Source organism: Lygodium microphyllum, chromosome 14 (genome assembly GCF_053477565.2).
Source record: "Lygodium microphyllum isolate KBCC chromosome 14, Lygodium_microphyllum_v1.1.10, whole genome shotgun sequence".
In the NCBI taxonomy this organism is placed as follows: domain Eukaryota; kingdom Viridiplantae; phylum Streptophyta; class Polypodiopsida; order Schizaeales; family Lygodiaceae; genus Lygodium; species Lygodium microphyllum.
Window position 1 is genome coordinate 11,921,820 of NC_141148.1, and position 13,952 is coordinate 11,935,771.

Below are 13,952 nucleotides of genomic sequence, written 5' to 3' on the forward strand. Positions count from 1 at the left end.
TGCCTCCGTAGAAAAATCCTTCTATCTTTCGGCAATAAAACCTAAAGGTTTATCCTACCAAGATTCCGCCTTGTAACTAGCATCAAGGCCTCGAGATCCCATCTCGAGTCACGTAGAATACTTGTATAGGGCCCAGAGGCATTGGGATTTATGGCCAGAGCCCCCACTGGCACCCAAGCGTCCTCCTACACCAAGTAATTTCCATGGAGAGACCTCTCGCGATGGGTTCAGTCCACATTCCCGGCGTGGATTCACAAACCCCCTTGGTTAGGGTTTGGCAGTTCGCGGGGGGTAGCTAACGCCCTCCTTCCTTAATTATCCCTTTAGGAAATCAATCACAGCTAAAGCACCCAACTTAAAACAATTACTAGGGAAAACATCCCTTTTTGTTTCCATAGCAATCAGTCATCTCAAACCCAGCCATGCAATCATCAATCACACCCCACTTGGGTTAACATCCAAAGCCACATTAACAAACAGTTGAATGCACAACCTCTTGCTTCAAGGCATCGCAATCCCATTCCATGCACAATCAGAATTTAACTTGGAAGTATCAAAACACTTTGCTGAAGGGTTTTACAACCTTTTCAAACAACCAAGCATAACTTGGGTCAACAATCCATTTAGGGTTAGGTCACCAGCTTCAATTAAGCTAGGAGCGTATCCACTTGCGATAGTCCACAACATGATCAATAAAAAGATTCACAAGCAATTATACTTATCCCTAATGCACCGGATCTCATGAAGGTCTAGCTTTCTATCCATCAGAAACTATCATTTCATGTGTTTCTTTTAGTCATGATCGCGAAGCGTGAATTCTAAATGACTATTCATGCACTAAACTAGTTTAAAAGCTATTATTTTATGTGAAATAATGCGAAAACTTATCATTTTATGTGTGTAGAAGCTATCATTTCATGCATATAAACTTATGCGAACTCCATACTCTACCATTTATGGCATGCAACCGAGCGCTTAGAGTAAACAAAAATCCTACGACTCATCCTTCTTCCATGCATGTAGCTAACCCTTTTATCTCTTCCATGAGAAATAATACATAACTAACTATAACGCATAAAGAACCTGGGTTTGATTCTTGTTCATAGTGGCGTTTATTGTGTTGGTCGCTCCGCTCGCCTCTCCTGCATTACCGATACCAACGGCAGCTTTGGCACCTACGCTTCCCGCGATCTTCCATGAGAAATAATACATAATTAACTATAACCCCTAAAGAACCTGGGTTTGATTCCTATTCGTAGGGATGTTTATTGCGTTGGTCACTCCGCTCGCCTCTCTCGCATTACCGGTACCAACTGCAGCTTTGTCACCTACGCTTTCCGCGATTTTCTTCTTGGGAGCCATTACTACTCGGGGTTTGGATAGTCCGGGCCTTAGTGGCCTTCAAGATGACCGGTTCGGGAGGGAAAGGTCGTGGCCAGGGGATCCTTTGCCGATGAGGGGGTGGCTTCAGTATGGCTCCTCGATTCGTCTTCACTCTCCAACTCTCTCTCTCTCTCTCTCTCTCTCTCTCTCTCTCTCTCTCTCTCTCTCTCTCTCTCTCTCTCTCTCTCTCTCTCTCTCTCTCTCTCTCTCTCTCTCTCTCTCTCTCTCTCTCTCTCTCCTTCTTCTCTTCTCCTTCTCTCTCTCTCCCTCTTCTTCTTCTTTTCTTCTTTCCTTCTCCTACTCTCTCTCTTCCTATACTTCTTCTTCTTCTCTTCCTCTTCTCCTACTCTCTCTCTTCCTATTCTTCTTTTTTTCTCTTCCTCTTCTCCTACTCTCTCTCCCTCTCCTTCTCTTCTTCTCTCCCCTTCTCTCCTTCCACTTCTTCTTCTTTTCTCTTCTTCTCCTACTCTCTCCTTCTCCTCTTCTCTCCCTCTCCCCTTCCTCTTCTACCTCTTTTCCTCCTCTTCTCCTTCTTCTCTTCTTCTTCTTCTTCTCCCTTCTCTCTCCTTCTTCTCTCTTCTCTCTCTCCTTCTCTTCTTCTCTCCCTCTCCTCTTCCTCTCCTACCTCTTCTCCTTCTCTTCCTCCCTCTTCTTCTCCTTCTTCCTCTCCTCTTTCTCCCTCTTCTTCTCCTTCTTCTTCTTCTTCTACTACTTCTTCTCTTCTTCTTCTTCTACTTCTTCTCCTCTTCTCTCTCTCTCTCCTCTTCCTCTTCTCCTTCTTCTTCTCCCTCTCTCTTCTCACCTTTCCCTTCTCCCTTCTCTCTCTCCTTCTCTTCTTCTCTTCCTCTTCCACTCCTTCTCCTTCTTCTTCTACTTCTTCTCCTTCTCCTTCTCCCTCTCTCTTCTCACCTTTCCCTTCTCTCTTCTCTCTCTCTCTCAACACTGATCATGGAAGGGGGGGGGGATTTCCTGACAACCGAGCGTGATGGCGCAGGCCTGGGCGAGGCTAGTTTCGACAAGGAGGGGGGCCTGACGAAGCTAGGGGAGGGGGCCTGGATCCGCCGACTAAACGCCAAGGAGGAGGGGTGCTTGTCCAGGATGACAGGGGGGCTGCTTGTACGTCAGGCTGCAGAGGGGGCCATTATGCTGCAATGGAGGTGAGGGAAGGTGACGCAACAAGGAGGGGGGGACGTGCTACAGTAGGGGGGAGAGCTCCCTCCTCTCATCGTATCCTGGGGGGGAAGGGGGGGGGGCTTTATAGAGGGAGGAGGTATGGGGGAGATGGCACTCCCGCTGTCTAAGGGGGGCTGCATGCCCCCCCTCTTCTAACTTCCTTTCACTCTGTCTCTCCCTCCCTGCCATGCAGTTGACAGGGGGAGAGAGAGGGGGTAAAAAAAATTTTGAAAATTGAAAATTTTCTCTTAGGGGGGGTTCCTATGGGGACCACGAGAATATTACATCCTCTCCCCCTTAGAGGAATCGAGATGTCCTCATCTCGAATGCGCTTAAGGTTCATTGATAACAAGTTATCATTGGGTTCTAAAACCTATGGGTTAGGACCCATCACACTTTCACCGCGCAACTCTGATTACTCAAATTCTCAACTTAAAATAACAACTTGTCAGAACTCATAAGGTTCAATAGGATTTATTCCAAGTACAAGACTTATTACCTCAAGAGGATCTTCCTAGGATATCTAGTCATCCTCAAAGGTTACAACAGGCTCCAAGCCTTCATCATCATGTGGTTCATAATATGAGCCAAAAATGGAGTTTAGACAGCTTTGTTTGACCACACGTTCCTGATTCTTAGGGTCCAACTCAGGACAATCTGCTTGGATGTGTCCTAGTCCATTGTAGTGGAAACATCGGTGGTTAGGGCATCTCTTAAGGATGTGTCCTATCTCTCCGCACTTATGACATCTCTTATCTTGATCTCGTGAGTCATCTTCATCATAGTTTCCTGATTTAAGATCTTGGACAATTGGATTCACTCGGAGTAATGCGTCTTGCAAGTCGGTTGGGCGCATTAATTCCAATCGAGTGTTTATGGGTGGATTCAACCCAGCACAGAACTTTGACACCTGTTGTGTCATATCCATTGGGGGTGCATACTTTAGGAGTGAAATGAACTTCGAATAATATTCTTCAAGGGATAATCCTAATTGCTTCAAGTCGTAGAATTCATTCATCTTTTGTGTGCGATAGGTAGGTAGCAGATACCTCCCTCGCACAGCTTCCTTAAGCTTATCCCAAGTGACTGTCCCCTCCGAGATTTCCTGGTCTCTACACCACTGTTTCCACCAAAGTCTCGCTTTGCTTGTAAGCTTAAAGTTTGGCGAGCATGGCTTGGTTAGCAAGTGCAGTTCTTACTGCCTCAAAATAGTCCTCCATGGACTCAATCCAATTCTCAATGTCAGCTTGAATAGTCGTTCCATTGCCATCAAACTCGAGTGGCTTAATTTGCTTGACAAGGAACTTCTTCTCTTGCATGTCAACATTCGTGGGTGCAGAAGGTGCCTGACAATAAGCCATACCACTTAGGTTATTTTTGTTTAGGATATGTCCATGAATCGAGCATTAATCAATCAAGTATCATTATGAAGTTTTGCTTTGAAACCAACTGTAACGTGGCTGGTCCTCAAATCAGGGGTCACATCTTAGCAGTCCATCAAGAGATGTATCTAGAAGACACCGCCCGACACTCCCAAGGAATGACATGGGGTTTGCCAACAAGGGTCTCTCGAGTCTGCTCCGCAACGGAACTTATGCAACCGTTCCCACTAGGATCGACCTGAAGTTTGAGTTCCTTGTAATCAAGTCTTGCTAACATTCCTCGTTAACACTCCCTTTGAGGAAAGCTCTTGGCTAACCGAGACCACCCTTCCGTAGGATAGACCCATTGGTCACATCCACCACGCTTCCCTCGAGGGTTGTTTTAGTTTTCTAATTACCTACCACATTATGTTTGACACATAAAAGCAGCTTCCTTAATTATCCTGTTAATCACAGGTTCCTTTACGTAATTTAGGGCACTAACACAAAAGCAAGATAAAACAAGATCAAACATTTCCTTAACTATACTTCAGATTAATGTTTGTCTCCCACCCATACAGGATAATTAAGTGTTCCTTTCTGCCTCCGCAGAAAAATCCTTCCGTCTTCTGGCAATAAAACCCGAAGGTTTATCCTACCAAGATTCCATCTTGTAACTAGTATCAAGGCCTCGAGATCCCATCCCGATCATGTAGAACACTTGTGTAGGGCCCAGAGGCATTGGGATTTATGGCTAGAGCCCCCACTAGCACCCAAGAGTCCTCCTACGCCAAGTAATTTCCATGGAGAGACCTCTCGCAGCGGGTTCGGTCCACATTTCCGATGTGGATTCACAACCCCCTTGGTTAGGGTTTGGCGGTTCGCGGGGGGTAGCTACCGTCATCCTTCCTTAATTATCCCTTTAGGAAATCAACCACAATTGAAGCATCTAGCTTAAAATAATTACTAAGGAAAACATCCCTTTTTGTTTCCATGGCAATCAGTCATCTCAGACCCAGCCATGCAATTATCAATCACACCCCACTTGGGTTAACATCCAAAGCCACATTAACAAACAATTGAATGCACAACCTATTGCTTCAAGGCATTGCAATCCCATTGCATGCACAATCAGAATTTAACTTGGAAGTATCAAAACACCTGCTAAAGGGTTTTACAACCTTTTTAAACAACCAAGCATAACTTGGGTCAACAATCCATTTAGGGTTAGGTCACGGGCTTCAATTAAGCTAGGAGTGTATCCACTTGCAATAGTCCATAGCATGATCGATAAAACAATTCGCAAGCAATTATACTTATTCCTAATGCACCGGATCTCATGAAGGTCTAGCTTTCTATCCATCAAAAACTATCATTTCATGTGTTTCTTTTAGTCATGATCGTGAAGCATGAATTCTAAATGACTATTCATGCACTGAACTAGTTTAAAAGCTATTATTTTATGTGAAATAATGCAAAAACCTTATCATTTTATGTGTGTAGAAGCTATCATTTCATGCATATAAACTTATGCGAACTCCATACTCTACCATTTCAAGCATGCAACCGAGCGCTTAGAGTAAACAAAAATCCTATGACTCGTCCTTGTTCCATGCACGTAGCTAACCCTTTTATCTCTTCCACGAGAAATAATACATAATTAACTATAACACCTAAAGAACCTGGGTTTGATTCGTGTTTGTAGGGGCGTTTATTGCGTTGGTCGCATTACCAGTACCAATGGTAGCTTTGGCACCTACGCTTTTTGCGATTTTCTTCTTGGGAGCCATTACTACTCGGGGTTTGGATAGTCCGGGCGTTAGTGGCCTTCAAGATGACCGGTTCGGGAGGGAAAGGTCGTGGCCAAGGGATCCTTTGCCAGTGAGGGGGTGGCTTGAGTGCGGCTCCTCGATCTGTCTTCACTCTCTCTCTCTCTCTCTCTCTCTCTCTCTCTCTCTCTCTCTCTCTCTCTCTCTCTCTCTCTCTCTCTCTCTCTCTCTCTCTCTCTCTCTCTCTCTCTCTCTCTCTCTCTCTCTCTCTCTCTCTCTCTCTCTCTCCTTCTTCTTCTTCTCTTCTCCTTCTCTCTCTCTCCCTCTTCTTCTTCTTTTCTTCTTTCCTTCTCCTACTTTCTCTCTTCCTATTCTTCTTCTTCTTCTCTTCCTCTTATCCTACTCTCTCTCTTCCTATTCTTCTTCTCTTCTCTTCCTCTTCTCCTACTCTCTCTCCTTGTCCTTCTCTTCTTCTCTCCCCTTCTCTCCTTCCACTTCTTCTGCTTTTCTCTTCTTCTCCTACTCTCTCTCTCTCTCTCTCCTTCTCCTCTTCTCTCCCTCTCCTCTTCCTCTTCTACCTCTTTTCCTCATTTTCTCCTTCTTCTCTTCTTCTTCTTCTTCTCCCTTCTCTCTCTCCTCTTCTTCTCTCCCTCTCCTCTTCCTCTCCTACCTCTTCTCCTTCTCTCCCTCCCTCTTCTTCTCCTTCTTCGTCTCCTCTTTCTCCCTCTTCTTCTCCTTCTTCTTCTCCTCTTCTTCTTCTTCTACTTCTTCTCCTCTTCTCTCTCTCTCCTCTTCCTCTTCTCCTTCTTCTTCTCCCTCTCTCTTCTCACCTTTCCATTCTCTCTCTCCTTCTCTTCTTCTCTTCCTCTTCCACTCCTTCTCCTTCTTCTTCTTCTACTTCTTCTCCTTCTTCTTCTCCCTCTCTCTTCTCACCTTTCCCTTCTCTCTTCTCTCTCTCTCTCAACACTGATCGCGGAAGGGGGGGATTTCCTAATGACCGGGCATGATAGCGCAGGCCTGGGCAGGGCTAGTTTCGACAAGGAGGGGGGCCTGCTTACGAAGCTAAGGGAGGGGGCCTAGATCCACCGACTGAACCAGGGAGGAGGGGTGCTTGTCCAGGATGACAGGGGGGCTATCTTTACATCAACTTGGAGAGGGGGCCGTTGTGCTGCAACGGAGGGGAGGGAAGGTGACGCAGCAGGGAGGGGGCACGTGCTACAGTAGGGGGGGAGAGCTCCCTCCTCTCATTGTAGCTTGGGGGGGGGGGCTTTATAGAGGGAGGTATTATGGGAGGAGATGGCGCTCCCGCTGTCTAGGTGGGCTGCATCCCCCTCTCTTGTAACTTACTTTCACTCTCTCTCTCTCTCTCCCCGCATGTAGTCAGCAGGGAGAGAGAGAGGGGGTAAAAAATTTGAAAATTTTCTCTTTTGGGTGGGGGGGGGGGGTGTGGGTTTCCTATGGGGAGCAGGGGAATATTACAGTACAAGTGGTTGCCACCAAACTTGAAATGTTTAAGAGCATAAAAAAGTTTAATACATCAAGTACATAGCATCGGAGTTTCCAAATATATGAATCAATACATCTGGCAGCATACGTCAACAACAAGCCTTTAATGCGCATTTGAAAAATCATTGTATCAATGAGCATATACTGACAAAAAGCCTTCAACTTGCAAGTGAAGAATCATTGTATCAATAAGAAACTATCAAATTGCATTCAATAGAGCTCAAATATGAAGCTCTAAGCTCATCATAGGCATACATGGGCATATACATCAATGCCAAGCATCAACACATACAATAGAAAACTCAAGTAGCATATATGCATAGAAGATATAAAGCTTCTTGTATAAGCTCTCATATAGCAAAGAGAGCTTCGAGAACTAAGCACAAGGACTCAAAACAATAGATGAAGTGTATTGGTAAGCATTAGTGAATCCTAAGCGTTAAAGAGTATGCAACCCCAAAATTGTATATAGTAGCTTTGCTCTATGAATATACAACAATGGTAGAGGTTGTACCACTCCAAAGGATGTCCAAATGTAAGCCAATGATGCCAAGATAATGTCCAATGAGTGGCAAGTTCCCAAGAGCTGAAGTAGAAGCCAATGGCCAGGTGAGACTGATTAGAGATAGGGGGTTATTGAGATATGCTATTGAGAGATGCATTCTATTGAGAGAATGCATCTCTCAATATCATATCTCATATTGAGAGAACAATTGAGATATGATATTGAGAGATGCAAGTGAGTCTTTTTTTAAAGCCATAAATAATTATTAAATTAATTTATAGACTTAATATTCCAAAATTTAATTTAATAAAGTTTGATAATGCTAGAAATTATTTTGGAAGATCGTCACTTGGTAGAACTTGCCATGCAAGTGTGAAAAACGTTTTTGATGTTGAGAGACAGAGACAGAGACAGAGACAAAGAGACAAGAGACAAAGAGAAAGAACAACACAAAGAGAGAGAGAGAGAGAGAGAGAGAGAGAAGCTTTATTGTTGTTGTTGCAATTGATAAGCCAATTCTAGCTAGTAGGAGACCCTCCAAGAGCTAATGGCATGCCCAAAAGAGACTACAATAGTAGGAGATAGAGTTTGACAGCTATTTTAGCCAAACAACATCCTATTCAAGGTGTATCAATGGATACAGCTTTCATGGTTGTCTAGATATAGTAGTATTTGATATTTTCCATTTTCTCACAATGGGAGTCTGAATTTTCTCTCTTCATTGTTCTCTCTCATTATCTAGAGCATAGTTTCCAAGAAACTCATTTCATAAGGTTAGGAGACTCGTTTCATACCTAGGAATTTCATAAATGTATGAAACACCTAGTTTAAACTTTCACAAATGACATACCCTAAATGTCTTGGGACTTTCATAAATATCATCTATCATGAATTTATTTAACATGCTGACATGGATATTGCAATTGATTACTGGAGTTTTGTTTTGATTTGTTATCCATGATGATTGTATATATTGATGGCTCTTTTTACAGCTAAAGTTGATATTGACCATGGATAGTGGAGCGTGATATATGCAAACATTGATGCTATGTTGAATGTTCATTCACATTGTATAGAATAGTTAATAATGTCAATCTATATTTTCTATGCCACATGAGTTATGTAGTATATACATATAAAACTTTCGTACTTTGTTTCATCTTGAATGAAGCCCATATCTAATATTTTATGAAACCTATTAAGCTTGTTTCATACCTCTCGTTTTAGAAACCCTTAGCGACTATGTTCTCCAACCAACTACAAGAACTGTAATTACATGTCACTAGTGAGAGGGTGACAAAACCTCCATCAACTGCAATAAACTTAGGACTCTATGGCAACAACCTTGCAATAAGTCACATTTAAAGTTATCACATGGCATATAGAATACTAGAGGATTCCTAATACTAGCGCAATATAAAGAGCTCTAGGGAGAATCAAGGATAGGGGAGGACTAATTGGTCAATGAGCTTCTATGAAACTAATACTTGGAAACTCTTATTGATCACCAAAGGTTTGAGACTTCCTATCACGCTCTATATTGTGAGCATACTAAGGGCAGTTGCTTGTCAATCCATCTCTAGCATTCCTTGAGGAACTTCGTGTAGCTTCTTTGGGTGTCACCTCCATAATTAGGATAGTATGCTCATGGGACTCCATGCAACTACATCAACCACCTTGCTTGCATGCAAGGTCATGTTGAAGAACCTCTTAAGCTTTACAAGGTTGAGCCGAGCCAAATTGGCCCGGCATGACTCTTAAGGAGGGGATGGATTGAAAAGAAAAGAGAAACTATGTTGTTGTTATCAAGAGAGAGCCCACTAAGCAAGGGTTGGGATGGTAATTGAAGAAAATAATTGGAAAAATACATCACAAAGTGGTCAGAATGCAAACAAATTGTTGAACATCACTAGCATTAAGAAATGGGGGTGAAGGCGCATATGCGTATGCCACCTTATATTTACTTTACACATTGTGATTGCACACTTGTACATTGCAGATAGTGAGCACCCATCACGTCACTTTATTCTTTATTCTTTTAGTGACTATTTGAATAAGGAAGGCCGGTCACACATTATGATTGTTGGAGTCTCCACATACGGTGTCTCTCTCTCTTACTCTCTTGTTCCATCCAGCATAGCACTTGTTTTCCATTGTGTGTTTCCATTCAAGCTCTACCTTTCAGTTGGTATCAAAGCCAACCATTCGAGGAGCTTCTTTATCCTTTGCTTTAGCTTGGATTCAAAGCTTCAACTCAAGGTTTCATGGCAGCCATTGTTTCTTCCTCTTGAGGTATGCATTAAGTCTTCCCTTCTTCCAACTTATTCGAGCTTGCTCTCTGCATGCCAAGGAGCTTCCCAAGGCTTATTTGAGCCTTGTTGAGTGCCTATTGAGCTAAGACGTATCCATTCTATCCATTTTGAGTGGATATAGAGCATGCTATAGAAGTTATGGACAGTTATGGTAGCTTGACAATATAGTCGTATTTTGGCCATAACTTTTGCATACAACATCAAATTCAAGTGTTCAATAGCTAGAAAAGAAGAGTGCAATGAGAGCTATAGATCTGGGCACTCATAGATTTTATTCAATGTAGTTTTCTATTCTTTCTTTCACATAAACATAATAGATTTGGTTTGGATAGCAAATAGTAAATTTTATAATACATGTTTGATGCTTTGGGGATGCTATTGTGGTGCCCGAATGGTATGGTTATGCTTTTGGGATAGTATTTGGATTGCTTAGAGCTTGCTTAGCTCAGATTTATAGATTTCTATTGCTATCATAACAACTTGGATAGCAAGCATACAACAGTAAGCTTCATACTTTGAATGCCTATTGTACCATTGTGTTTCAGGTATGTTACATATATATGGCAATCTCTAGCATTGGTGTATGAGCCTAGATATGGTTATGATATGCTTTGGCACTTGGATTTGAGCTACATTTGATGTACTTGGGCTTTGGTTAGTTGCTTTGAGCTTTTATGCTTACTTATGGGTATTGAAGCTTTATTTGACAAGGAGAAAGGCCAGGGTAGAGTGCATGATAAGTCTAATGATTGTATCATTGTTCCTAGTAGTAAGTCCAACACTAAAATTGAGGAGATAAATGCCTTGCCTAAATCTAATGATGATTACAACTTGGTAGCTTCTTCTCTTGATACTATTTAGTTGGTCGATACCTCGTTTACTTTTCTTAGTGTTGGCTACTTGATTCGGGGGCTTCTTTTCATGTTACCTTGCATAAGGATTGGTTTCATTTCTATGATAGCATGATAGGTTCTATGAGACTAGGAAATGACTTAGGATTAGACATTATTGGCATTGGTGATATTAGATTGCATTTTATTTCAAGTAGCACTTTTATTTTGTATGATGTATGCCATGTTCCGGCTTTGACCAAAGGTCTACTCTTTATTAGACAATTGGATGATGCAGGGTGTTATGTAACTTTTGGTGATTTCATGTGGAAGATTACCCATGGGAATCTTGTCTTTGCTCGAGGTGCTAAGGCTCATAGCCTCTATCCCTTACTTGTATCTAGATCTATTGACCATGTTTCGGATGTAGCTAATATATCACATGTAGCTTTATGGCATTATCGCCTTTAGGCACATGTCCTTAAGAGTAATGTAAATGCTTTGTCATTTATAGCATCTTCCACCCCTTGATTACAAATGTTTTGATTCATATGATCATTGTCTTTATGGTAGATAGACACACAATTCTCATAAGAATCAGGAAGTATGCGCATGAATGAACCTTTAGCTCTTGTTTATTCTAATATTTGTGGTCCCATTCACTGTCAATCACTAGGTGGTATGAAGTACTTTGCAACTTTGGATCATGGTGTTGATTTTGATGAGATCTTCTCTCCTATGGTGAAGATAACTACCCTATGTTGGGTATTAGCTTTGGTTACCAGGAAGTCCACCTCTTGGTATATCTTTACTTTTGCTAGAGAGGTGTTGTTTCTTGGATGTCCAGGGCACAGAAATGCACAACCTTATGTCCTATTGAGGCAAAGCATGTTGTAGCCATTGAGGCTTACAAGAAGGCTCTATTGTTAGGTAGTAAGACAGACCTTGGTATTATCATGGCATTCAGATTCTATGAGTACTATGCAATTGGCCGAGAATTCAATCTTCCATGCAAAGAAAAAGCGCATTGAGTTACACTATCACTTCATCATGGAGGTGGTAGAGGATAAGTCTGTTGAGCTTGTCAAGATCTCAACTGATGGAATCTTAAAGATCTACTCACTAAAAGTCTCCCAACGGAATGTTTTGCCATACTTAGAACATGATGGGTATAGGATAAGATCACATCTATTCCTCATCCTATTGCATTTTATGTACATTTTCACTTTGTCATTTTTAAAAAATTCTCTCCTCACTAGAGGCGCATTCGCCTTTAAGTGAGAGGTTGTTGGGGATAAAGGTGCCTATACCTATACCACTTTGTATTTACTTCGCACATTGTGACCACACACTTGTACACTATAGGTAGTGAGCGGCCATCACTATCACTTTATTCTTTATTCTTTCAGTGGCTATTTGAATAAGGAAACATTGGTAACACATTGTGACTATTGGAGCTCCCATCTGAGCTCTGTGTGTGTGTGTGTGTGTGTGTGTGTGTGTGTGTGTGTGTGTGTGTGTGTGTGTGTGTGTGTGTGTGTGTGTGTGTGTGTGTGTGTGTGTGTGTGTGTGTGTGTGTGTGTGTGTGTGTGTGCGCGCGCGCGCGCGCGCGTGTGCGCGTGGCGCTTGCCATAGCTCTTACTTTGCTCTTGCTTCCACTTGTGTGCTTTCACTCAAACTCCACCTTTTAAGAAAGCCACATAATATTCACATACTACTGATTGGAAGGTACAAAGCTTGATTGAGCACAAGTTGTACTTGGGAATCTCAAACTATAACTCAATAGATTGATTAATAGGAGCAAAAGCCTGGTTGTATACACGTAATCATTTATCACAAGAATCAAGGGGAAAGGACTACAAATACCACATATCTCATGAGAGAAACCATTCTGACAAGAATACAAGAAATAACTTGTGACTACTTCAAATAAGAATGATGAGAAAATATATGAACCACACTTATGGAACAATGATAAGAAAATAGGGGAACCATAATGCAATAGACGTAAGTAATAGAGAGACTCACATATTGTTAAGCATTGTCAAAGGGAGACAAATCAAATCAAGAATTTGTAGGGAGGAGACAAGGCAAGGAGGAGCGACTAAACCTAAGCAATAGACTTGAAAAACTTAACAAAATTGCAAAAATAGAAGCAAGGGAAACCCACAACCAAACTATAGAGGGATCATAGAACTTTAACGAGCCATGATAGGCATCAAGGGCAACTAGGCCACGCAGAAACACATGCACATTGCATTCATATTGCACTCAATCTTAATAGGATGCAACATCATCAAAAGACCAACACAAAGATGAATCAAGTCAATAACATTGACCTTGAATGCGATAAGAGTAGCACTACATGAAAGAGCCATAATTTTAATATGCAATTTGCATTTGGTAATGTAGTTAAGAGTCTAAGCATTTACATATGAAAGGTTAGGCTTATAAATCTAGACCTGGAAGACAATGAGATAATACCTCTTGCCTACCTTAGGGCCAAGCTTACTATAGAAAGAGAGCATCTTGTTGATGCTCTCATTGACAAAGGAGCAGACTTTAGCATTTTGACTTATGAAGTATGGATTGAAATAGTCCAATTAGAGCTTTCATTGACCAATGTAATCCTCAACCCCTATGGAAAATAACCATACTCTATGCTAAGAAAGTGCAAAATCCTCACAACTATTGAAACCGAGAGACTACCCATCTTATTCCATCTACTCTCGAATCATGAGGATGTGGGAAAGAAAGTGCTTCTTGGAAGAGCTTTCAAGCAAGCAATAAAATGTGAGGTTGATTATGTAATGCAGCGAATACATCTGACATTCTCAAAAGTGAGGATGATCACAAATTTTAGTAAGGGTGATATTTCTGGTCCTGAAGGGAAAAGCAAGAAGTAACTCTCTAACTCAAAAAGATACCAACCAATGAGAAAAGTGGGAAAATATTTAAGGAGTTGCGTTGAGCACAAAATGAAGAGAGAGAACTTATCATCATGATCATTCTTCCAATGAAAAATTTAGAGAGAAATACCAAGGATACAAGATGGACCTACGAAAATAATAGAAATTTGTGAAAAAGACCTAAACCTTGTTGCTGGCAAAGAC